General features: G+C 42.4%; 1 protein-coding gene across 1 annotated transcript in view; it reads left to right on the forward strand.

Moving 5' to 3' along the window:
* The first annotated feature begins 13,842 nt into the window (after nt 1-13,842).
* Nucleotides 13,843-27,163, forward strand: part of SH3BP4 (SH3 domain binding protein 4) — a 28,815-nt gene continuing 15,494 nt past the window's right edge. The window contains exon 1 of the mRNA XM_072121480.1: nt 13,843-13,999. The gene's annotated coding sequence lies outside the window, so the exon portion shown is untranslated. The remainder of the gene's footprint in view (nt 14,000-27,163) is intronic.

Raw genomic sequence — 27,163 nt, forward strand, 5'->3', positions numbered from 1 at the left:
TACACAGTATATACACATATACACAGTATATTCAAATACACACTTTATATACACAGTAGAATCATATATACACAGTATATAAATATATAGACAGTAGATGTATATACACATATACACAGTATATACACATATACACAGATACACACAGTATATACATATATATACAGATACACAGTATATACATATATACAGAGATACACAGTATATACATATATACAGAGATACACAGTATATACATATATACAGAGATACACAGTATATACATATATACAGAGATACACAGTATATACAGAGATACACAGTATATACATATATACAGAGATACACAGTATATACATATATATACAGATACACAGTATATACATATATATAGATACACAGTATATACATATATATACAGATACACAGTATATACATATATATACAGATACACAGTATATACATAAATATACAGATACACAGTATATACATATATATATATACAGATACACAGTATATACATATATATATATATATATACAGATACACAGTATATACATATATACAGATACACAGTATATACATATATACAGAGATACACAGTATATGCATATATACACACAATATACATCATATATACACACTGCTAAATAAATATGTAATGTATACTTACCCTATTAGGGTGTTCGGCTGTCCCGTCAGGAGGGTGTTCGGGCGGGGGGGGGGGGAGCTGAGCACGGCTGCTTGTTCCAGTGGGCGGGAGAACGGCTTCTTGCTCTCGGCGCCCGGGGGGGGGGGGTGATCGGAGGCCAACTGCATGTTCCGGGGAGGGGGGGGGCGTTGGGATGCGGAGGATGACTGCTTGATCCCTGGGGGGGGGGGGAGGTATTGGTCGGCTGAATGTTCCGGCGGGGGGGGGGGGGGCGCGGGGAGCGGAGGACGGCTGAATGTTCAGGCGGGGGGTGGGGGGCTTGCGCGGGGAGCGAAGGACGGCTGAATTTTCCGGCGGGGAGGAGTGCGGGATGCGGAGGACGGCTGAATTTTCCGGCGGGGAGGAGTGCGGGATGCGGAGGATGCAGGGTAAGGCTGCTTGTTCGGGGGGGGAGGGAGGAGTATGAGCGGGATTCCGAGCGGGCGGGGATGCCTGGCAATGCAGCGGGATGGGCGGGCAGGGGGCGGACGGCTCGGCCATGCAGCTGAAGGGAGGCGGTAACTTGTGCCGGGGGGCGTACAGGTGGGCGGGCAGGCCATGCAAGGGGATATGCGTGGAGGTGGTGACGTGTGGCGAGGGCGGACGACTAAGGGAGGCGGCGGCTGAGGAGTCAGGGACCGGGGAACCGGGGGACGCGATCTGGTGGGGGCCCCCTGGGGGGGCAAGAAGGTGGGGGCCCCGGGGCTCGAGCCCCGGGAGCCCCGCCTATAATCCGGCCCTGACTGGAGCTTCGATTTTTCCGCTTCATTTTGTGGCAAAATGAGAGCAGCTTAAAGCCAGTCTAGGGACTTCTAAACCTTTTAGTCCATGCGCCAATTCATTAATCCCTTGCGCTTACATCCTACTGGAAAATATAGCACGGTTCCAGTTCCACCCTGCGCCCAAATTAATAAATGCCCCTCCTTGTGACTACTGCAGTCAGCCACTGGCCTCAACTTTCTTGTGTACTGTATGCCAACCCATGCCACATGATCATAAGTAATTAAAATGCTCTTATCGTTAGGCACCAATCGCAAGACTTCTTGGCCAAAGTCTCTGTTTAGCCTCTGGTTATATTCCCACGGACATCATGCAGGGTACACCACTTGAAGCAAACCTCTCAGTTGATTTCTGCTGTTGAGAGTCAGTGTATAAAAGAGGGAGAAAAGCTAAGCTGAGATTTATATGATTTTACATATGACTTTGTATGTAACAACTTGTAAATGATAGTGTGCGCTTAAAGTATTTTTTTTTCTATGTAGGTGATCTTTAAAGCCAGATTATGACATCTCCCTGAGATTGCCCATGGAACAACATTTCATACCCCTCTGAAAAAAAAGATCTAAAATTATGTCTTGACGTCAATCAGCTGCTACAATTCTTGTAGGTAAATCCAGTTTTGCAAATAGTGTGAAAATTCCTGAGTCACTGTGAATGGTGGTGACACTGACACCTCCCCAAGTGCCATGATAGCAGGACTAAGAGAACATGCAATGTGCTGTACAACCGGATTTACAGTATAAAATGTATCGACAAGACAGAATTATAAACAATTCTTCCTCATTACATTTTTATGGATGTGGCGAAATAATAATAATTTATGGCTTGTGTAATAATGGACAGAACAGGTCACCGGATGCCACCCTGTTGCTTCTAAGTTCCACACCGGCCTTTCTGTGACTAACCAGGGACACTCATTGATAGATCCAAGCACCAAGATTCTGTGGAAATCTTCTTAAATTTGTTATCCGTAGCCTCCGTCCTCCTAAACTAAAATTTTAAAATTATGCTTATGAGCCTTGTGGGTTCTGGGAGGAGGGGAGTTGCCAGAGCCCCTCCGTGTGGCAGCTTTACAGGGTGTTGCACTGTCTCACCCTCCCCATGCTCCCTCAGCACTTTCTCCCTGTACAATGTAACAGACTGTGAAGCTGCAGCACCAAGAGGCTCACGTAAAAGCCCCAGAGCCCCTCAGGCTTATTAGCATAATTTTAAAAGTTGTAACAGCCTGTGAATCTGCAACACAAAAAGGCTCTGGTGACAAAATCATTGGCAGAATTTAAAAAGTTGATTTTATAAGGAAGGAAACCAAGGATTATACATATAAGACTATCACAGTGACTGGATCTATGAGTAAGTGTCCCCTGTATGACATGCTTGATTTTGAGAGTAGATTTCCTTTGGTACCAAAAAGTAAAAAAAGTTGTTGCAAAAGTAGTAATTCAAAAAATTTCCAATTTGAGATCTTGAGGAAATACAAAATTCCACTCAGCAAATGATTTGCTTGAGTGGAGCCATATATATCTATTTGTATTTATAGGCAAATCACATCACATTTAGCAAAAGCAAAAATCAGATTTACAGAACAATGTTAGACTTTGCTCCAGATTTGTTTTAGTCGCTGATGCTGGACGATAAGTCTGACACATTGGGGCACATTTACTAAGGGTCCGCGGACTGCTTTTTCGTCAGGTTTCCCGACTATTTCCGTTCGGCGGCACATTTAACAGGGGTTGTTGGCGCATGCAACCGGATTTTGGCGCCGACTTTCATGCGACACAAATCGGGGGCGTGGCCGTCAGACAACCTGAATGATTCGGACTAAGCGAGGGACTTAAAATTCAAATTGCGTTGCAAGACATGCACTTACATACACCGGGAAGAAGTAGGTGAACTCCGGCGGAAGTGACACATGCAGGATCTCAGGCGCACGATCTTGTTGAATCACGGCAGACTTCATCCTCGTCGGACAACGCACCCCTCGGGGATCGCGCAGGGACCGGATAAGTATATGTTCCGCAATGGGGCTTATTTACTAAGGGTCGCAGAGCACTACTTTTGTCGGACTGTTTGTTTTTTTCAGGGATTGCACGGCTTGAACAGGTATTTAACAGGGGTCTGCGCTGGGATTGTGTCGCATGCAAACACTTTTTGGTGCAGCTGCACTGGCTTCCATGCGTCACAAATCGGGGGGGGGGGGGGGGTGGCGTGCCATCGGATGATCCAACTGATTCAGACTGAGCGTGGGACTTAACATTCAAATTGTGTCGCAAGCCCAAGCACTTAAATGCACCACTAAAAAGATGGTGAAATCTGTTGGACCTGAGCGGAGAAGCGACACATGCAGGATATCGGATGCACAATCTTAATGAATTGTGGCACAGTGCATTATCATTGAAGAATGCACTTTGGGTGAACTCCGTCGGACGGACAGGCAAGTAAATGAGCCCCATTATTTCATTGTCTAGTCTTACTTTACTACTCATATTAGTTGGCCACAATTTTGTTGCAATAAAGTTACTACATCATTGATGCACATTTTGCTTGGTTAGAGTAGAGTGCCGTAACATGGTGAAATATAGGACATGCAGTTCAACACATTTGTATAACCGAAATCAAGTCTGCATTCAGGGGGAGTGTGGGTGAATGCACAGTAGTACACAGGTGTTTGATTTCGGTAATACACAGGTGTTGAACTGGTACTAGCATGCTGTTATACTTGTATTGACAGGCTATTTTAGCCTATATTGGAAGTGTATGTGATTGAGCAATTTGCTTTAACCAGTCATACGTATTGATATCTGTATTTTGTACATGTTTGTGCCTGCATTACTATGATAGGAGGGGGAGTGTGGAGGGGTTTTGTTGTTGGTTGCATCATAACCATTCCCTGTCCTTGTATGTATGAGGAACATGCAATTTTAAATGTTTTTTTTGGTGTTTCAATAAATTGTTTTAATAAATCTACTTTTGCAATGAATCCGAATTCTTGAGGATGATTTTTACACACCACACTAGTTTGCTATAATTAGTATGAAAGATGACCATGAGGGCAAGAAAAATTGTTTGTGAATTGTGGGTTTAGTGCAACTAGGTCAATGATGCTTACCCGATAACAGGGAAGACATGGTTTATTGGAAATCAACACACAAATCCAGGGAATAGGAAGGGATTCACACAGGGCAGCCATCAGGAAATTCGGGGCCCCATACAGCAAAAGTGTCTGGGCCCCAACACACCCCAAAACCGAACAAGCCTCCTGCCCCCCGCAGTGACCTTTCACAAACAGGGTTTGAGGCCTGTTGCTACGACAAGGCACACTCTTCTGGTAGATTGCCAATAGGAGTCATACTTTTGGTCAAGTATATTTATTATAGTGCAAATATGGCATCAAAAACTAAAGCATGGTGAACAGTAAACATATAAAAGTGTTTAACAGACAACATATAACAAATATAACATTATAAAGTGCAATTGCTAGGGCCGCCACTATCTTTTAATGTTTTAATAAAGAATTGTGTTAATTACCAGTGGGGGTGCTCCAGTGCACCTAAGGGCTCTTTACGTCACCCTGCCACCAGTCCTGAGGTAATCTGAAGTCCTGGTACCTGTGCCTGCTCAGCAACCTCTGTGAATCACTGCATAAGGGTCAGGACTTCATATTTCCTCAGAACCAATGGGAAGGAAAAGAAGGAGCGTTCATTGCATGCCCCAAGGAAACCTAAAGTCCCAGCACCTGCACACTGATTCACAGAGGCTGCTGAGCAGGCACAGGTATCGGGATTTCGGATCACCGCAGGACTGGCCGCTGGGTGACATAAGGAGCCCTTAGGTGCACTGGAGCACTCCCACTGCTCCTAAGCTGGTAATTAACATAATTCTTTATAAAAGCATTAAAGGATAACCATAGAGGCCATTTTGATGGAACTTACAGTGCTGAAGTCAGGGTCATCAGGTGCATAGCATGATACCTTCAGGTACTATGCTGTGCACCTGGTGCTTGATTCCCTTTAAACAAGGGATATATATAAAGACAAAATACTCATGTACCACACTATAAAAATAACTTTATTAGATGCATGCATCTATAAGTGTGTAGTCACAAGAATGCCAATAAATAAGCATCAGCATTCAATGGATAAAGTAAATGCAACTCGTACTGCCTCTATTATAGAGGAATAATGCTTCTATTTTAAGAGCACACAACTTAATACTGCCATATATGTACACTAAAAACATACTACAATACCTTCTCTGATAAACAAGAATGTAACTACCATAGTACTGCCCCCTATGTACAAGAATATAACTACTATAATGCTGCTCCCTATGTACAAGAATATAACTACTATAATACTGCCCCCTATGTACAAGAATATAACTACTATAATACTGACCCCTATGTACAAGAATATAACTACTATAATACTGACCCCTATGTACAGGGATATAACTACTATAATACTGACCCCTATGTACAGGGATATAACTACTATAATACTGCCCCCTATGTACAGGAATATAACTACTGTAATACTGCCCCCTATGTACAAGGATATAACTACTATAATACTGCCCTCTATGTACAGGAATATAACTACTATAATACTGACCCCTATGTACAAGGATATAACTACTATAATACTGACCCCTATGTACAGGAATATAACTACTATAATACTGCCCCTTATGTACAAGAATATAACTACTATAATACTGACCCCTATGTACAGGAATATAACTACTATAATACTGCCCCCTATGTACAGGAATATAACTACTATAATACTACCCCCTATGTACAGGAATATAACTACTATAATACTGCCCCCTATGTACAGGAATATAACTACTATAATACTGCCCCCTATGTACAGGAATATAACTACTATAATACTGCCCCCTATGTACAGGAATATAACTACTATAATACTGCCCCCTATGTACAGGAATATAACTACTATAATACTGCCCCTTATGTACAAGAATATAACTACTATAATACTGCCCCCTATGTACAGGAATATAACTACTATAATACTGCCCCTTATGTACAAGAATATAACTACTATAATACTGACCCCTATGTACAGGAATATAACTACTATAATACTGCCCCCTATGTACAGGAATATAACTACTATAATACTGACCCCTATGTACAAGGATATAACTACTATAATACTGCCCCCTATGTACAGGAATATAACTACTATAATACTGCCCCCTATGTACAGGAATATAACTACTATAATACTGTCCCCTATGTACAGGAATATAACTACTATAATACTGCCCCCTATGTACAAGAATATAACTACTATAATACTGCCCCTATGTACAGGAATATAACTACTATAATACTGCCCCCCATGTACAAGAATATAACTACTATAATACTGCCCCCTATGTACAAGAATATAACTACTATAATACTACCCCCTATGTACAAGAATATAACTACTATAATACTGCCCCCCATGTACAAGAATATAACTACTATAATACTGCCTCCTATGTACAAGAATATAACTACTATAATACTGCCCCCTATGTACAAGAATATAACTACTATAATACTGCCTCCTATGTACAAGAATATAACTACTATAATACTGCCCCCTATGTACAAGAATATAACTACTACAATACTGCCCCCTATGTACAAGAATATAACTACTATAAAACTGCCTCCTATGTACAAGAATATAACTACTATAATACTGCCTCCTATGTACAAGAATATAACTACTATAATACTACATATATACACAGAAGTGAACATGCAAAAAATCAGTATTTATCATATACAGCTACAGAAAACACATGAGATCCTCACCTATTGCATCCAGTGACATCAGGTGACGTGTCCTCGGATTGTTCTCGTTCCTCTTCTCCATTAGTTCCACCATCACCTTGTCTCTTCCTCCACGTACACAGAATTCCTGCAGAGTTTACCACACAGACGTCTTATGTTCTGCACTTTCCCATTGTCCCTTCTTCTGCTACCACCAATACTGTGCCCCAAATACTGTAATAGAGCCCCCTGAAATATTAGTACCACACAAATAGTGCCCCATAATGTAACACACTGTAATGGTAAGGGTAATTTATTTCTTCTTTCTCTCCTACCCCAGACATAGAATGAATGGCCCCAGCCTACCCCAGACATATAATAAATGCCCCTGCCTACCCCAGACATATAATAAATGCCCCCTGCCTACCCCAGACATATAATAAATGCCCCCTGCCTACCCCAGACATAGAATGAATGGCCCCAGCCTACCCCAGACATATAATAAATGCCCCCTGCCTACCCCAGACATAGAATGAATGGCCCCTGCCTACCCCAGACATATAATAAATGCCCCTGCCTACCCCAGACATAGAATGAATGGCCCCAGCCTACCCCAGACACAGAATGAATGGCCCCAGCCTACCCCAGACACAGAATGAATGGCCCCAGCCTACCCCAGACACAGAATGAATGGCCCCTGCCCACCCCAGACATAGAAGTAATGGCCCCAGCCCGCCCCAGACATATAATTATTGCCCCCCTGCCCGAGACATAGAATTAATGCCCACTGCCAGCCCTAGATATACAATAATGCCCCCCCAGACACATAAATAATGCCCCCTGCCAGCCCCAGATATAGAATAATGCCCCCCCCCCCCTGTCCCAGACACATAAATAATGCCCCCTGCCAGCCCCAGATATAGAATAATGCCCCCCGTCATATAATTAATGCCCCCTGCGGGCCCCAGATACAGAATAATATCCGCAAGCCCCCCCCCCCCCGACATATAAATAATGCCCCCTGCAAGCCCCATATATAGAATGCCCCCCGTCATATAATTAATGCCCCATGCGGGCCCCAGATACAGAATGTGTCCCCCCCTGCCCCAGACACATAAATAATGCCCCTGCCAGCCCCAGATATAGAATACCCCCCGTCATATAATTAATGCCCCCTGCGGGCCCAAGATACAGAATAATGCCCCCCCCCCCCCCGCCCCAGACATAAAATTAATGTCCCCTTTCTATAATTAAAAAAAAAATACATAATACTCACCCCTTTGGCGCAGGTTTCTTCCTGTCCTCGGTCTTCTGTGGCTTGGTGTAGAGGCTCAGGATAGTGACGTCACTGCCCCGCGCCTCCACACCAAGCCGCGGAGCTGCAGGGAGGGCCGGAGCTGACATGGTAAGTGCCAGCCTCCTCCACGCTACACAGGTTGCGCAATGACGTCGATTGCGCAACCTGTGTAGCTGCCTGTATACACAGACGCAGAAGCAGCGGTGCTGCGCTGCGTCTGTGTACTGATTAATAGTACCTGCATCGAACGATCGTACGATGCAGGTACTATACATTAAATCAAAAATTGTAAGGAGGGAGTGCGGGCGGCCCGGATCTGCGCCGGCCCGGCCCCAGACCGGCCCAGGACCGACCGGCCGCACCTGTGTGCAGCACAGACCGCACAGTCTGCGGCCCACCGGCCGGGCCCCCGGGCCCCCCCCCCTAGTGTCTTAGAGTCCGGGCCCCATAGGGCAGTACCAGTTGTACTGCCCTATCGGCGGCCCTGGATTCACATACTTTTTCTACTAATTGTTTCTACCACTGGGTTGGGGATATGTCCACAATTAAGAAGGTTCGCCACTTTTCAATAATTCTCTACCTTTGCCTCCTTTGAGAGCTTTACCTGTTCTCACCAGGCTGCCCTGTGTATATATGTTGAACTACCCCTCTCTCATTCCTTCAGCCCTTCTCCATGGCATTTCTCACTGTGCTTCTTTCTCTCACAGTCATTCTCACTGACATACACAGGGAGAGAGGTGAGAGGAGCAGGATGAGTCATAATCCCCTGCTGCAGCTCCTCTTATTCATCAGTGCTCAGGTATGTAAACAAGGAAACACAGAGCATTTGCAGACAGCACCAATCTTAGTATCAGGACTGCTGAATGATTTGAAGAACATTCAGGGATTATTATGAGGGCAGTAAAGCCACATGGATAAGTTATGTAAAAGAGTGTCCAACCCATATAATAGTGTGTAAAGTTTTTGTTTTTCTTATTATTCTTGCTCTAGTGAATTGACTTTTACTAAACAACTCAAACAGAAGACTTGGAAGTAGTCTACACGCCTTTTGCATGAAGTCACTTTCTTCCTGGAGACAGTCCTAGTGCTATGGACCTTCCTCTGCAGACATTATCTGTTTCTTATTTCCTTTATCTTATCTGACACTGCTTCTGGTAGAGACACTTCTGCTTCTCTAGTAGGGTGAGCTACTGTAGGTCCACATGACCTTGGAGGGTTGTCAGTATAATCCTGAGCACCAGGCATTACTACTGGTATTGAAGTATGTTAATGGCTTCTGGGAAAAAGGATAAGATAATGATCCTGGTGTCACATCATTGTTCTCATGTCACCAAAGTGTACATTTTTTAAGATAATGGTTTCTTTCCTTTGAGAACAATGTGATAAAACGAACAAAACTGTTATAAAAAAAAACACCAAATTGTAACAAAAAGGTATATGTTTTGTACATTTAGACTGCATGGTAAACCACCACCCTCCTACACCTGCATAGTTGGTTAACTCAAGCATGAATGCGTTTTTCAATCAATTGCTTAAAAAACGGGCCAAAAACGGGTTCAAAACGCCACATGTGCCACCACCCATAGGTGTTGCCATGGGGGAGGGGAGAATGCTCAGCACACTGGGGGGCATTTATCAATTTTAGTGCAAGGTGACACTGGAAACACGCTATATTTTTCAGTGTGATATAAGTTTGTGGTGCAAGGGATTAATGACTTGGCGCACAAACCAAAAGATGAAGAATTGTCTCCACATTCACGAAGGTGAAATAGAGCTCCCTAGACCAGCTTTTAGCTGTTCTATTTGTGCACCAAGAATTGTGCCACAAAACCAGTCAGAAAAAATGAAGCACCAGAAAGTATCAGATTCACAGGGGGTGACACAATTTTGCGGCCAAAAACAGAACAAGTCGTGAGTGTCGGGAAAACACCAAAATTGTGGCGCCAACACTTCATAAATAAGGTGCAAGAGGCGCAGCAATGTAAAAAAAAAATTCCCCAGCTGAAAATTACCATCACCGTCTCTTTAGATTGACTATGAGGTCCTGAATGTTGAACCAGGTAGTGAAGTGTGGGGTAAAGAAGTTAGTCTCAGCATCCCTAATGATTGTGGCAAGCAAAAGAGTTAATATCAATATTGCTAGTGGTTCAGTGCAAAGGGGTTAATGTCAGTAAAAACTTGGTGATCTGAGACAAAGAAGAGGTTAAAAGAAGTGGATTAAGCAATGTATGGAGTAGGACCTGCTGCCATTTTAATAACATAATCTGAGGTCATTGCCAGAGCTTTAGCTTCACATGCTGTTACACTGTACAGGAGCACTTCCTCCCACCGTATGAGATAGCAAATGGAGAGGGGCGAAGTACTGGGGGTGTAACAGAGTGTGAAGCTACAGCATTAAGGGGCTCTGGTAACAACCCAAGAGGACTTCTGTTTCATTAGCATAATTTTAAAAGTTGATTTAAAAGGAAGGAGGCCATGGGTAACATATATAAGAAGATTACCACAGTCCCAGTGCCTGGATCTATGAATGAGTGCTCCTGATTTATCATGCTTGATTTGATGGTAGATTTCCTTTAAAACTTGGGATATCACCTATATTGTTGTATACTTGCTCTCAGTTGTAATAGTTACTGCTGCAATGTCTTTACAAAAAATACCATGTACCTGGGTAGTCGCATTGTGCATGATAACACTGGTTTAGTGAACTTTTGCAAATTACAGGCAACCATTAAATTACACTGCGTAAAGTAAGAGATTTTAGGAGATCAGCCCAGAAACCTGATAAAAAGACATAAAACAGCATTCATACTGAACTGACAAATAACAATGATAATAAAATCTCATCAATATTAGGTTCTCTATGAACACATTTTTTAACTAGAAAAAAACCTGACTACTGCTCGAGTAAGACTTGCAGTTGTCGCAGTCAGAAGAAAAATCTACACATTGAATGTCATTGACGTGCAGTCACACTTTGACATTTACATTCGCTTACATGAGAACAGAAATTCATATGACTGATATGTTGCATTGTGTGAAACACATTAACAGATGTGATTATGTTTGAAGGGTGAATTCACATTTAGTGTTATAAGGAAAGTTCATGAAAGGACAAATCAATAGTATCAGATGTCTCTGAGTCCCTGCGCAGCGCCCTCCTTGTGACACAAGCAGTGAGCAGTGTACAGTAATGATGTCAATGCGTTGCCTGCATCCACAGCAATGATGATGCTGATACAGGGATAATGGTAAAATTATTGAGCTTGTTTCTGATGCTGTATTTTTGTGCAGAACCCGGTTACAGTCCTTTTTTTCCTGTATAAATCATGCCTCTAATTAATTTATTTCTGCACTTTTCTTGGTTTCTATACGTAGTTTGGTTCTGGTGCTGTGTTTCTGTATGGACCCTGTTCTGGTGCTATATTTATGTGCAGAGCTCATTTCTAGTGCAGAATTTTTTTTACGAAGTTCGGTTTTAGTGGTATATTTCTGTTCTGGTCTTCTGTATTTCTGTATGATGTGCAGTTTTGTTGCTATTTTTCTATACACTATTCTGTATTTAAGTATGAAGTCTGTTTCTGGTGCTGTATTTATGTATTAAGCCTAGATCTGTATTTGTGCTGTATTTACGTATACAGCTCGGACCTGGTGCACTATTTTTGTATAGCATATGTTTCTTACTCTGTATTTAAATATGAAGCCTGCTTTCAGTGCTATATTTCTGTTTGGAGATTAGTACGGTATATAAAATCAGCACCAGAACCAATCTCAGTTCTCTATGTATACATTTTAATGACTCCCTGGGAAAGTGGAATAATGTTTCGAGATTTTGCATATTGTGTAAATTACAGAGAAACTTCCCTGCATATGGCCCTAAATATAAATGTGTAAACCTACCTTAAGTTCACTTACCTTTTGCGCTTACCTGTGCTCGGTACCAATAATTTCAACCAGCTGCACCTGGGGACAGTGTGACTAGACTTGGTAGGCTTGGTAGATCTTTTTTTTTTAGTATCTCCTTGCAACTAATAAGTAAAAATTTAACCGCAGTAGGATGACATCTGAATGCCATCTGTTTTTTCTATGTACTCACTGATTTCAATGTCCTTATTTCACACATGAATTAACTAGGAGCCAAAAGGCAGGGCCCTTTGGCCGGCGGCAGATTGGCGTTTTGAACCCATTCTTGGGGTGTTTTTAAGCAGTCCGTTAAAAAACGCATCCGTTTTAATTAAAGGAAACCTACCAGTTAGAATGGCAGGGGTAAGCAGTAAGTACTGAGCTGGTGCCGGTACTTACTTTCGTTAGTGTTATTAACCGCTGTATCGCGGGTTTTAACACTTTTAAAACTTTAGAGCAGAAGAGGTTTCGGAGCTGCGTGCGCATGCATACATAGCAAATGCCGGAGATGTTGCATGCGTACGGTCGCGCACGGCGCCGAAGCCTCTTCTGCTCTAAAGTTTAAAAAGTGTTAAAACCGCGATACAGCGGTTAATAACACTAACAAAAGTAAGTACCGGCACCAGCTCACCCTGAGCTGGTGCTCGGTACTTACAGCTTACCCCTACCATTCTAACTGGTAGGTTTCCTTTAAGATAATTGGTAAAACCGATCAAAAACGGATGCATTTACAAAAAACGTGTGCGTTTTTTAACGGACTGCTTAAAATCGGCCCAAAAACTGGTTCAAAACACCACGTGTGCCGCCCGGCCTATGTGTGCACGGGGAGCTATGGAGCTGTAGTTAGGTGACAAGGTGGCCATGACGGGGAGTGCCTGCTTGACTACCAGAACATTAACCCCACCCCCTTGACTGGATGCTGAACAAGAATATAAGTTCAATTTTCTGGCTGCAGACAGCAAAGGAAACTAATAAAGACATGGCCAGCACACAAGGAAACCGGCCATATAAGGTACTTTTTGTGGTTTACAAGCGTGGGGGCTGGTGACAGGTTCCCTTTAAAAAAAATAGAATTGTTGGAATACTGTATGTTGTCGCATGGGGAAAAAAAATCCTGAAAAAAGTATTTTTAAAAAAATGAAACTGAAAAAAACAGCAGACAAAATATATTTTTTAAAAAAACTTGTATAAATTGCATCATTGTTATGAAAAGTTTACTTTTTCTTTGGCTGAATGCTGCCTTGTTGTAGTGGATCCCCCTGGCTCTCAGCCTGTCTGGCCCTCAGACACAAGCTGCTATCAGCACAGACCTCGTGTCTAGTAACTTGACCCTGGTGCATCAGGAATCCTGAGACAGATCTCATCTGCCCTGCAGGAGTTAATACGGATCACAGACTTCCCGTGTCACGCTCCTCCTCCTGGGGGCGGGGTCAGGCGTAGCTCCTCCCGCTTCACCTCTCATAGCAGCTGGGACTGTTCTCTGAGCTTGAATACGGCGGCTGCAGGAGAGATGGGGCTGCGGTGACCCGAGACTGCGAGGATCCCCGGTGTAACGGAGGTGAGAGAGCCATGATAATGCTGAGCCGGGCGTGCACTGCGCGGTGTAGTAGGGTGTAGTAGTGTGTGCATGCTCCAGTGGCCGGCATGTCTCTATACATTGTGTTTTGCTGTGCATCTGTCTAATTGCCCCTCTCTGGGGTATTCTCTTGCTAGATGCTTCTCTAGAGGGTTGTAATGTTATACTGTATGTAGCAGAGCGGAGTTTATCATTCAGCTCCACATGTGTGAAATGACAAACACATCTCTGCTACATCACCCTGTGTGACTGCTTTACCTCCACTGTTCTGGAGGTAAAGCAGTGCTCATGACATTTGGGACTTCCTCTGTTATTTCACTAAAGAACATAGGAGTCTTCTTTTCCCTGGGGCTCATATAGCTGATAACAGGGAACAATAGACTGCATTCAGTGACTCCTGATAAGCTTTCAATAGGGGGCTATGATATCCCTTTAAGGTCTGTTAAAGATTTGGCACCTTTGGAAGTTTTGTATGAGGGACGTATCCGGCAAACTCATTCCATAGGAATGTAATAGTGATTCCTCCCATATGTAGATACCTTGGGGGCATTGGGTAGCGGATGTCCATAGAACGTGGTGTTCTGGAAGTTCTTGGTGTTACTAGTGGTTTACGCCATCTGGAGGAGCTGCCTAATACTTGAGGGGTGGTACAGGATCCTCTCCATGTCACTTCCACAAAGGAAATGCATGTACTTCTATCCTGATTTATGTCCTCATCATTGTACCATCTGACTCCCCAGACGCTAAAATTAGCTCCTTCTCCGTAAATGTTTACTCTTCGTCCGTTTTCCTTACATTAAATGCTTACTCCTTGGCTCTGGGTCAGGATTATTCTGGATTAGCAGTGTTATTTACAAGTACTATATGAGCCTATATAGTCTGTGTGTGGTTACTAGCTGTATTACATGTCTCCTGCTATCAGCGGACTTCTTCCCAGATGGCAGTGTGTGTGTCAGGTTACTTGGCCTGTAGAACTACAATTCATCTTCTTCTTTCTGAGTATTACTAGTAACGAGCCAAATGGTGATTTTTGGAACTATAGCAACAAAAACAAATTTCATTTTTTTTTTTAAAATTATAGTTAATACATAATAATTACAGATCTGTTCCAGTTGTTGACGGTTATTACATCTACCCTCTATCAACTTTAGTTTGGCTGAGTGTGCGTGTGTTCTCAATGGAAATAGGAACATTTAGGCACATTACAGAGAAGACTGATAAATGGGATTGGCTGATTATCTTTTATGTATTGGGGTGGTGAACCCTTTCCTGATACATATTAGGGGAAAGTAGAACTTCCACATCTGTTTTTGGGGGACATCAGCTGCTGCCAGTGATGTCCCCTTAACCTACTCGGCACACATGCATTCTCTGCCACTGTATAAGGGGGATAGGGAGGTAAACTATTCAGCTGGCAGCTATTGATGATGTATGGGCACCTGTTGAAATTCAATCTGCCCAATCCTTTCTTCCTTGACATCTGCTGGAGTAACATTGTATGACCCTCTAACGTACAATGGATTTGCGCAAAAGTTGTCGGATTAAGATGAAGTTATTGTAATGTGTATGGCACATACTTCATAAGATTATTGCTGGGCAAATTAGTTACCGCAACACCTGCAGAGTACAGGCTGTCATGAAACAGAAGCTAGCCCATGTTTATACAGACAAGGAGCAAGTGATGAACCTATAAAATCACCTAAATATCAGACTTTGGCAGTCAATGGGCCATTTGTATGGGGTGTACACCAATTACGCCGGCTACCACTTGTAACTAGTTGCTTTACAAGTTTTCGAAGTATATTTGAATATAAAAGAAGCCGCCTGATCTTTTTGTTGGCTCTGGGTTTATCCCTGAGGCTCTCTGCGTGAGAAGAACATTATATTTTGTTATATCCTCATAGTTTAATATACACAAGTTTTTTGTGTTAAACACTGTTCAGTTTTACACTCTGCATAAACCTTTTAATGGGTGGTTTTACAATAATGATAATTCCTTTATTTATATAACACACACATATTACACAGCGCTGCACAGAACTTGTCAAAACGGTCCCTGTCCCCAATGCGGCTCCCAATCTAATCAATGGACAAGATCTGATCCTAAGTGGGGTGATTAAAGGGGTATGTTTCTAATAATAGGTATTTAGTTACCCCAGAATGGGGTCCTATGTTCCCTGTCACCTGCAGACATAAGACCAACAATACATCGCTATAAAACAGTGTTGTGCTGGAGCCGTTATTCTATATAGTAGAAGAGAGGGGAGGTTTATGATATTTTCCCCTCCTTAATAGGCCATAAAAGTTGTCTTTCCAGGTTATAAAATCCGTGGCGGTATATTTACTGCAGCCGTAAAGTCGCTAACATTAATTGCCTCCTTTTACTGTGCTAATTTCCCAAACCTGCTGCAGGACATGACAAACACGGAGGCTCCTGGCGATGGAAAACTTGATTCCACGCCTGCCTATTACTTTCACAGCAGAGCAGGTTCTTCCTTAAAGGAATGACTATTATGACAGGTAGATTGGACATATGTTGGCACCTGATATAATGGGACATGGTTGCGTTGGTAGGTAGCTGCATCTTTTTTGTAACCTTGCTGCTTCTCTTGGCCGCCCTGCGTTTACGTAAATGAGGTTCAGAAAGCTTGAAAGGGGTGACCAGAAGCGGATGTCAGGACTGCAGCAGAAGTATCCATGGTAATGTGTGTAAGGCTCTGCCTAGCCAAGTGAAGGGCTCTCTAGAGGCTTTTATTAGGGTAAATGTACATTCATTGTCCCAGCTGCTTTGAGACTGTACAATATGTGGACGTGCAGCTGTACAGGGATTAACCCTTCCTACTCGGCCAAGGCCTTCTGTGTAATGCAGCATGTTCTGATGTTACCTGGCTTTGAAACAGTTAATTCTGTGGCTTATTTATATGAATGATGACAGCGGCCGCTGCCAGGGTTGTGCTTTGTTGTACCAAAGCCATTCCCCTCCTATGTCTTCATAAATAAACCTTATTTGCCACGTCTCCAGCAGTGACATGGGAGCTCAGACACCTGTGGGAGGGGTAAGGGACACAGGTACAAGAGCGGAAACTACAATTTACCATCCACGAGGATCTCATTCATTTCATGTCTTAGAAAAAGAAAATCCTACAAGTGTCCTTGGTTTTTAGGTCTTATTTAAATTTCTGAGGAAATGAGATAAATAGTGGCAATGATGACTTTTTTAGTAGATCATAAAGTCTGTGCTATTTCTTTACCTTGCAAAGTATAAATCGGATTCTGGGGTATCCTATACACCCCTTTTATAGTGTGTAAACAAATCTTTATTGAGTTTACTCTTTACCACATGTACCTTACTACATTGTGCACCATAAATGTGGAATTTCTCTTAAAAACACTGTCAAAGAATATTCCAGACTTTATTAATTGCCTATTCCTAAACTTGGTGATCAATATTAGCTTGGTGGTTGGGAAAACATTGGGTACCCCTTCTACTTATCATCTTTGCAGTTGAAGGGCATCTGTCACCATGATGTACCTACTTAAACTAACCCCCATGTTGGATAGGGTTGTGCCCACCCATGCCTTTTTGTTTATTTTTCAACTGCTCCTTCTATTCCAAAAGTTAACTTTAGAATTTGCAAATGCGACTGTAGTGCTTTGAAAGGGAATTTGGCTACGTCACTCGTGCACACTGATGCAAGATTATAATTATGCATGCCTACTGCGTGCTGTATAATCCATCCAGTCCCTCCCTTCCACAGTTCCCAAGCCGCCTGCCTGCGCTCTGCCCAGTCTCTGCTCTGAGGCCGAAGCTTCTGCGCATGCGTAGAACACTGTCTCATGGATGAGCTAAAGATTTCTTGGTTGCAGGATCAAAAGTGGCTACTTAGGCGTGGAGTAGCCGCGCAGTGTAGTGTCAGCTCTGGCTACTCCATGCCCCAATTAAGGAAATTTGTATATTAGGGTCATAAAAGATTTTTTTAAAGTTACGGGGAACTGAAAGATTAGCCCTAAAAATGAAGGGATAGCAAAAATAGGAGTAAGGGATAGCACAATTGATCAGTTTGGGTCCCAGCAGTCAGACCCTCACCGGTTATCTTGTTCTTTTGTTATGAGGATGGGGGTCCTTTTCTCAATAATGGGTATTTAATAATGCTCCATTTATGGTAGGGGAGTGTCAGAGATTGCTGAATGGAGCCCTTGGCTATCTCCTACACTGAATAAAAGTACAAGAGACACCTCATTGCTGTGCAATGTCCATCACTCCCAAAGTATTGAATGGAGCCGCTGGATTCACCTGTTAGTGATGATGACATACAAACTTTATAAAACCCCCTAAACAAGGCTGTGCTTTATATTGCAGCTCCACTCTATTTACCTGCATTGGGCACTGAGCCGCTAAGAAGCTTTTGTATGGTGTCTTAATATGTCTTCCATAGAAATGCATGGAAGTTTTTACAGTTGATATAAAACTGTAAAATTGCATTACTATTGGATTTTACACACATCAAGCCATTCTGCACTGAATTCATGTATGTATAGAGGTATTTTTCTATGAAAGCCTTATGTACAAGTATACATAAAGGACCCTGGAGAGTCTGTACTTTGTAGTAGTAATGGTTGCTGGTCTTGCTGGATTTTTGGAGATGTTTATTGGTGATATTGTTTGAAAAACGAAGGATTTTCTGGTTTCTTGATGCATCTAACTATAGAATATGTCTCTCTCCATCATTAGGATGCTGTGTGTGCGTCTGCCAGTCTGTTTATGTGGATGACAGCTTTCCCGCCAAGTCAAGCAGCTGGTAGAGACATATGTTTGCAGTCAAAACTGTAGATAGCAGCCTTTAATCAAAAACCTTTAATCTCCATGCAGTGGTGGAAATACAGTGATCTAGAATAATGTTATTGCCCTGTTTTTGGAGTTTTGCTTTGATGTCTTATCGCATCTGCATCGAGCAGTTTATATGGAATGTAATTTGTCTATTTTTGGTTTGAGAATTGCTACTTTGTTTACATCTACTATATATATATATTTTGTACAAATTAGTGTACTATATGTCATGCAGTTTTCATTGTAACCTGTTTGCATAGGAGTAGGGTAAAAATGTCACACAATTTGCATGCCCTGATCCGACTCATTAAGCAAATGTCAGGCCGTAACCACAATTCATCATTTGAGGATTTACTGCATTGTGGTCTGCATGTAGGCCACTATTGGGAGGTAAATGGCATGCAAACAAATTCCCATACAATTGTCAATAAATCCTTCCATTGAGATTGCTGATAGATATGAGTATACCCTCCATGGGGGCATATAAGCTGTTTGTCGCCCCCATTGATCTGTTTACGTAACACACAGCTCACTTATTGTCTTGTGAACGATGTGGGCGGTTGTGGTCAGCCCATATCATAAAGGCCAAGTACAAAGATGGTTATATTCGCCTACAAAAATCCTGGCCAGGGCCGTGACCTTGTATAGAGGCTTCTGCTGAACAGAAACACAGCAGTCATTGCGTAGACATCAAAGGGTATGTCATATGTAGAAGCAAGGAGATAAGTTTTGGATTCAAAGTGATCTTTGAAGCAGAAGTGTTCAATGACCTCGGTATCTATGATGCTAAAAATGTACACATCAGCTGTCAGTCGTCCTCCAACAAAAGCATGTAGTATAGATCAAGGCACAGAACTGCAAATGCCTAAAGTCAGACCGCTGCACACGAATCTCATGGCTGATCTTCTTGCAGATTTGGCATGCACCAGATAAAAATTCAGACTTTTTTTGTGTTTGTTTTTTCCCCCATAGGTTTCTCAATAGGGCATGAATAATCAATATCTAACAGTAATTAAAAAAAAATTAAAATTATATACCCCTGGTCTCAGAGCAGTCGGATACTATCAATCAGCTTGCTATAACATGCAAACTTGATACAACCCCTTTAAACATGTCTATATATGGGTTTTTCCGTCTTGGCCTGAGCATTTTGTCCAGGCCTTGTGGGATCTCCGGAGGGAGTGGGTGCTCTGCTTTCTCTTTTGATGAGAGGATTAAGGCCGATTTCCCTGCCCTCTCAGATCCTCCATCCTCTTGCTGCTTCCGAAACAAGTTAACCATGGATTGTCTTGCAGTGTATTCAGTGTTTTACATTACTGGCTAGTTACCAGCTACAGAAGAGCTGTTACAGTTCCTTGTGTTTATACAAAGAAATTCTTGGCTTTCTCCATTATTCTTTGATGTAAACATGTATTGTGCCAGCTGTTTGCTAACTCTATGTAGAGGCACAAAGTATACAGCTGAAGGCAATCTGTCATCAGCAAATCTTTATTGTTGTATAAATGAATCCAAAATCCTTGTTCTAGGAATTTTGTCCGTTATTCTGTTTTCAATTTTTGTTTTGGGGGTCTCTCTTGCCTCCAGTCAGTTTCTGATACTGTGAATGGGACTGAGATGAAATGTTAAGCAGAGACACTACTAAAAGCCTTGGAAACAACAAATGGAGCGTTATGTACCAAGGCCCTTCCATCTGACTGAACAAGTGTCAAGTAAACCCTCCACCATCACTATCTTGTATTGATGACCTCAAAACCTGATCTTTCAAGTCTTTGGTGACCTAAAGGGTTGTAATTCTTCACTGCTTAAACTGCTCCTCCACATATAATTGTGTGGTATGAATGACATCCGCAGTGTGTGACTCCCACTAAAGCGTACAATGTCTGTGTTAAATCAGAAATGTCTCTTGCATGGCTGTGACCTTTCATAAGTGAGAAGGATTTGGTGCAGAATGTAACATTAAGGAGATCTTTCAAATATACACTGCTCAAAAAATAAAGGTAATGCTGAAATAACACATCCTAGATCTGAAGGAAATAAATATTCTCATTCTTAACAACAAAATTTTTAAAAAAATCTTCAATGGAAACAAATTTATTAACCTATGGAGGCCTGGATTTGGAGTGTCCCCTGAAATTAAAGTGGAAAAAACGCACTACAGGCTGATCCATCTTTGATGTAAAGTCCGTAAACAAGACAAAATGAGGCTCCGTTTTGTGTGTGGCCTCCACGTGCCTGATGACTTCCCTACAATGCCGAGGTAACCCACACAAGCGGCTCAGGTAGTGCAGCCCATCCAGGATGGTACATCAATGCGAGCTGTGGCCAGAAGGTCAGCTATGTCTGTCAGTGTAGTGTCCAGAGGGTGGAGGCGCTACCAGGAGATGCGGAGGGGCTATAGGAGGGCAACAACCCAGCAGCAGTACCACTGCCTCTGCCTTTGTGCAAGGAGGATCAGTGCCAGAGCCCTGCAAAACGACCTCCAGCAGCCACAAATGTGCAGGCTTCTCCACAAACATTTAAAAACCAACTCCATGAGGAAGGTATGAGGGCTGACTTCCACAGATGGTGGTTGTGCTCAAAGCCCGACACAGTGCTGGACGCTTGGCATTAGCCGGAGAACACCAGGATTGGCAAATTCGCCACTGTCATCCTGTGCTCCTACCTCATACCTTTGGTCTTTGGTCTTTTTGAGACCATATGCTGGTGCGGTTGGCCATGGGCTGGAGTATTCCAGCAGTTCCTGCAAGATGAAGGCATTGAGGCTATGGACTGACCCGCTTCTTCCCCAGATCTGAATCCGTTTGCGCACATATGGGACATCATGTCTCGCCAACGTCACATTGCACCACAAATTGTCCCGGAGTTCGTAGATGCTTTAGTCAAGGACTTGGAGGAGATCCATCAGGAGCATGCTGAGGCATTGTAAGGGTACATTGACACGCGGTATGCCCACCGTGTGCTGGAGGTGAGGAGGAGGTGAACCTCCCTCCATAGAGAATAGCGGCACACAGCTGCACACACGCCGAAAGATAGAGAATGCTCTATCTTTTTGCGGTGTGCGGCCCGGATCGGTGCCACACCCCGGATCCCCGCCGTGCCTCTATTGCCGTCTATGGCCCCGCAGATGGCAGTTTGAATGAGCCCTAGGCGGTCATAGAGGCACATGGAGGCCATACACAATACTGAGCCTCATTTTGTCTTGTTTTAAGAATATTACATCAAAGTTGGGTGAGCCTGTAGTGTGTTTTTGTGGGTGACTCCAAATCCAGGCCCTCAGTGGTTAATAAATTTGATTTCCAGAGCAAAGTATTCACATGGAATATTTAATTCATTCAGATCTAGGATGTCTCATTTAAGTGTTCCCTTTAATTTTTTGAGCAGTGTAGCTGGATCAACAAGGTAAATTCTGTTTTATGCTATCAAGACGTTTTCCAGGTTTACAACTTATCGCCTATCCTCAAATCAGCCATGTTTCAAAGCTAAATTTTTGTACCTCATATTGTGCTGGAGCCAAGAAAAGCGGACGGCACATCATTGTCCTCCGTGTACACTGTATGTCTTTTACTGACCCATTCATATACTTCAATGCCAATCATTGTTCTGCAACAGAGTTTACTTCTCCTGATTTCCGTGAAAAAAAGGAATCCGAACAGCATTAAATTGACAGCATTATTATTCCTCCAGGCCTTTGGAAGCAAAGCAGAAGAGGGTTCCTAAGACTGGTGACAGGTTCACTTTAAGTTATTATACCCATCTAGGTTATTATGGATTAGGAGTCTGAAAACTGATTTGTATGCCACACATTGTGCAGGAATATTACACTGACATTAATAGTGATTATCTGTGTGTAATAGTCACCTACACTGCCAGCAATGTACAGGCATATGGATAGCAGACTGATAATGAGCCGTCTGATGGTGTTGTGCAGAGGGTGCACATGCCTGTAGCGGTTAGGTCAGACCCGAACTGCAATTACATTGAGAAGCTTAGCAAATTTTTCTCTATTGTTATGCTCATGAATTTAATGACTCCTGAATCAACCCAGGAATTGCCTCATTTTTTAAAAATTGTCAGGGCACCCATATCCTGTACACTGTCCATCAGGTCCCTTGTTCTGACATCTGCTTCTCCTTATTATAGGATCAGGATGACGCTTGTCACCTGCTTAGGATTTGCTGACGTCCCAGGTGCCTCCTGTTAACTCTTCATTCTACAGTTAGGTTTATGTTTCCTTGTATAGTTTATAACCCGAGGGAATTCATTATTGAACAATTGTCCTTAACCCTATGTATGGCTCAAACAGCCACTATTCACTATTTGGCATGTTGTGTTTCTTATCTTCACCTCTTATGACCCAGAGAGAAGCTTTCAGCTCCACATGGGGGAGGGGATAACTTTTTTTTTTTTGTCTTTTGTACTTCAGGTATGAGAATACGTGGAATAATTGAAATAATTCTACAGTGTGGACTATATTAGTGTTACTTGAACTGGAAATTTCTAGAACGGAGCATTTTGTACCAGTTGAAGGTTTAGTCATTAAATCAGAACACCGGCTGCACGTTGATTTAGTGAAATGTATTCATAGACCGACACCTATAGGTGAAATGGGTGATATTTTGTGAGCCAAGTGGAGTTTTCTCCAGCAGTACTCATGTAGGAGTTTTGATGAATCTGCATTATGTTGTTAGTTATGCTGCAATAACACTTGTATTAGAACTGCGATATAAGAGATTAAGAAAACCTATATACTAAGCTGCACCTGCTCTATAAAATGCTGCCTGTAAATAAGGCACCATGTACTGATCACTGTTTGTACTGTCATGTAGTATTTTATTTATGTTCCCTATGATTTGTAACCCTCTATAGAATATGATGGCACTATATAAATTATTAATAGTAATAATAATTTGTCAGCTCCTCCTGCTCTGTAACTTGCTATTTGCACGCTGCTTTATATTCATAATGACAGGTTCCCATTGAAGACCTGTCTGTTTTATATAGTGATGGCCTTTTCCATAGCATTGTATAGAACATATGTTGCCAAGCGGGATTGTAGCAACTGAGCCACAATGTATAAATGGAACTTGAGTTTATACAAGTCTTCAGTAATGTTAGCATGGGTCTCCATTGGTGTGAATGGCTGGTTTCACACCAAAGAAGTGTATTGTCAAGATCCTTTATGTTCACTATTTGTTATATTGTGGCAGTAATCCTGCCGGTGATACTTGTGGGGGTAGATGAGCTTAATATTTAATCCCATCACTAGTTTTGCTTACCAGGTGCCTTTGATGAATATGGCTTGTACAATAGACTGGCCTGCAGCTATCTTTTAAGGTGAAATCTGATGTCCTGTCTGCCGTTTCCCACAATTTGAAGTTTGAGTTTCCCTGGAGACCCCCTGGAGGGGAGGAGAATTTGGATACTCGTCACCCACCCAGTCTGACCAGACTATTGAGTATTTATAGCATTGAGCCATTGTGTGGATATAAACCGGAAGACAGCTAATCCTGATGGATACTGTAGGGGGGAGTAAGACAAGGCAAGCAAGGAGTCTAGCCAGAGGAACAGTGAGTAATATGCTGTGTGCTTCACAAAAGGGAGTAGAATGACTTTCTAGATGTTTCTTCAGTTGCCAGCATGCTTTTTTAAGCCGTTATATACTGGGGTCTCAATGCAAGATCTTGGCCCCATTATTTCCATGTTGCTGTTCGAGTGATAAGCGATTCACATACATTACATTAAGACCAGAACAAATGCAAGTACAAAAACTACAGAGATCTGACAGAAGTGGGAAGAGGTCTCTTCCCATGAGGGTTCACAATCTATATGGGACGGGAGACACGGAGTGAGGGAGCAGAGCAGTACAGTTAGGGTGTATAGTAGGCAATCCTGTTTGGAAGGTGGTGGACAGTCTGATACATTTTGGTAGAGAGTTCCAGAGTAGAGTATCTATGGGAGGAGCGGTTGTGAGAAGAGTGGATGGCAAAGGAGTGGAGCTGGTGGTCCTGTGAGGAACAGAGATTACATGTGGTATGGTTTTTGGGTGATGGAGCTTAGAAAAATAAGGAGGGGACAGGTTAGGGACAGCTTGTAAGTCATGGTTAGTATTAATCTTAAACTACAAAAGGTTGTGCATAGAGCTCAAAGCCTAAGTGGATGTTTGCCTTACCAAATTTACATCAATAACAGAGATGAACCCCCTGATCCATGATCATAAAAGTAGCAGAGGTGACCAGTGCGACTCTAAAGTCCTTCCTTCCAAAAACCATTGACCTATATAAAAATAAAAGTTTTGCTTCTTGCACGTGATATAAGGTAGAAGGAATCCCTTGCCCCCAAGTGTAATTGTTGTGGTTGTAATGTAGAAATCAATTTCGTATAGGATTAATGAAGTTTATCATATCATTAACCTGACCACGATTGGTCTTGAAAGAGTATATGGAGAGGGCTCACAGACCGAGCCCTCAATATGCGCCGGGTGCTAACACTGTTAGGTGTTGCAGTTTGACAGTTGACTTAACAGTTCTGCATATAGCGGCCACCATCTTGGATGACTGATAAACACCCCCGACATTGTCGGAATTTGCCGTGATAGCTGGGAGCCTTTAAAAGGCTCCTATAGCTTTCATTTGGCATCCTGTATTAGTCTGCCGAAGACTAAAAGGTTTTACTACCTAAGGGGGCCTCAAATTGTGCCAAAATGTTTGATCTACCATAATATAAAAGTTATTCAGGATGGCGAATCCCATACCAGGAAATGGCGCCTTAATGTTTGCTGTTTTGACCACTTTGTATTATGCGATTCAGTTTTCATTAATAAACTTGCTGACACCTTACATACTCCATTCTTCATGATCTAAACACTGGTGTATGAAAAAATTACAGGAATTTTATTTTTTGTTAATTTATTATTTTTTTTAATGGTATTAAAGGAAATCTAACATCGGGGAAACTACTTTTTCATGTAGTTCCCGATGCAGATTCCCCATGGCTGCAGCAGCTGCATCCCCCCCCCCCCCCCTTTTTTTTTTTTTTTTTCTCTTCCCTAATTCAGGGATACAGCTGCTGCCCAAATAAACTTTCATGTATCTTTATGCAAATTAGCAAAGGCTATTGGAGGGTGTGTAGTAGCCTAAACGAACTCTGGGGGTGAAGGCTACTCCACCACACCGCCAGTAGCCGCTTCATATCCCCGCTTCTCTTCATAGTCCTGCTGCACGTTCCAGTGCCGGAGATGCGCCTAACTCTCCTGACCTAAGCGCATAGCGTGCCGCCGCCAGACAAGTATGAGCTTCTGCACAAAATCTAGACCACAAATGTTTGTAAAACTAAAGTGTCCCTAAATCCACACCAAAAATTAATGTCCTATTTTGTAATGCAGTTTTGATGTATGGCCATCTGAATGTACCACATCTAGCAGTGTTATGTGTTGGATACTGTATTCTAGGAGGGTTGTGTTGACCCGTTACATGTGAGGCTGTGTGATATCCATTGTTCTGCAGTTTCACTCTCCAAACACTCGGCTGGTGTTTGTAGCTGCCTCTCTTTTCACTGTTGCAGATTTGTGATTTTGTTTTTTGTTTTTGTCTGTTTTTGCTTTTGTGTAATGTTGTCCTGTGGTTTTCCAGAAACTCCGTTGTGAATTCCTGAATGGTCCTTCTAGATTCCTGCTGTTTTAGTTTCCATTTATTGTCACTGGTCCCGGTGGCCTATGGTTTTACTGTCTGGGGTAGTAGTTCCTTGTTACCTGCAGTGTTTTGTGATGGGACATTTTTTTTTTTTTCTTCTGTACACCTTCATCTGAACAATTTAATATTCACCATTAATAATAATTCCTTTATATAGCGCACACAGAGCTTTCCAGATTAGTCCCTGTCCCCATTCTTTGTATATTATTCCATTATTCAAACACATCCATGTGTACAACCTTTGCATAGAACTCTCTCATATCATGTTAAAGAGATCTGTCCGTCCATGTTCAAACACCTAGCACCCCCACAGATACAGTGGCCACACTGCTTTTTTGCATTATATGTTTTTTTTGTCTGGAAATTGATAGAAGGTTTTATCCTGGAAAACCCCTTTAATCTTTTTAGATTGTAGTGGACCACTTTTAGAATAACGCCCATGCACTGCAAAACATGGTAATGTACCTCCTACGGAGATTTACTAAAATCCAAATACGTCTGAATGCAGTTGTGTTGAGTGGACCCTTCTTTTAGGCAGTGTCTCCAAGTTCAGCGATATGGCTTGTAGTTAGGCTAGAATCGCACCATGGTCAATCTGTGAAATCTGGTTGGATTTCATGGACTGACCAT

Source organism: Engystomops pustulosus, chromosome 8, assembly GCF_040894005.1.
Source record: "Engystomops pustulosus chromosome 8, aEngPut4.maternal, whole genome shotgun sequence".
In the NCBI taxonomy this organism is placed as follows: Eukaryota; Metazoa; Chordata; class Amphibia; order Anura; family Leptodactylidae; genus Engystomops; species Engystomops pustulosus.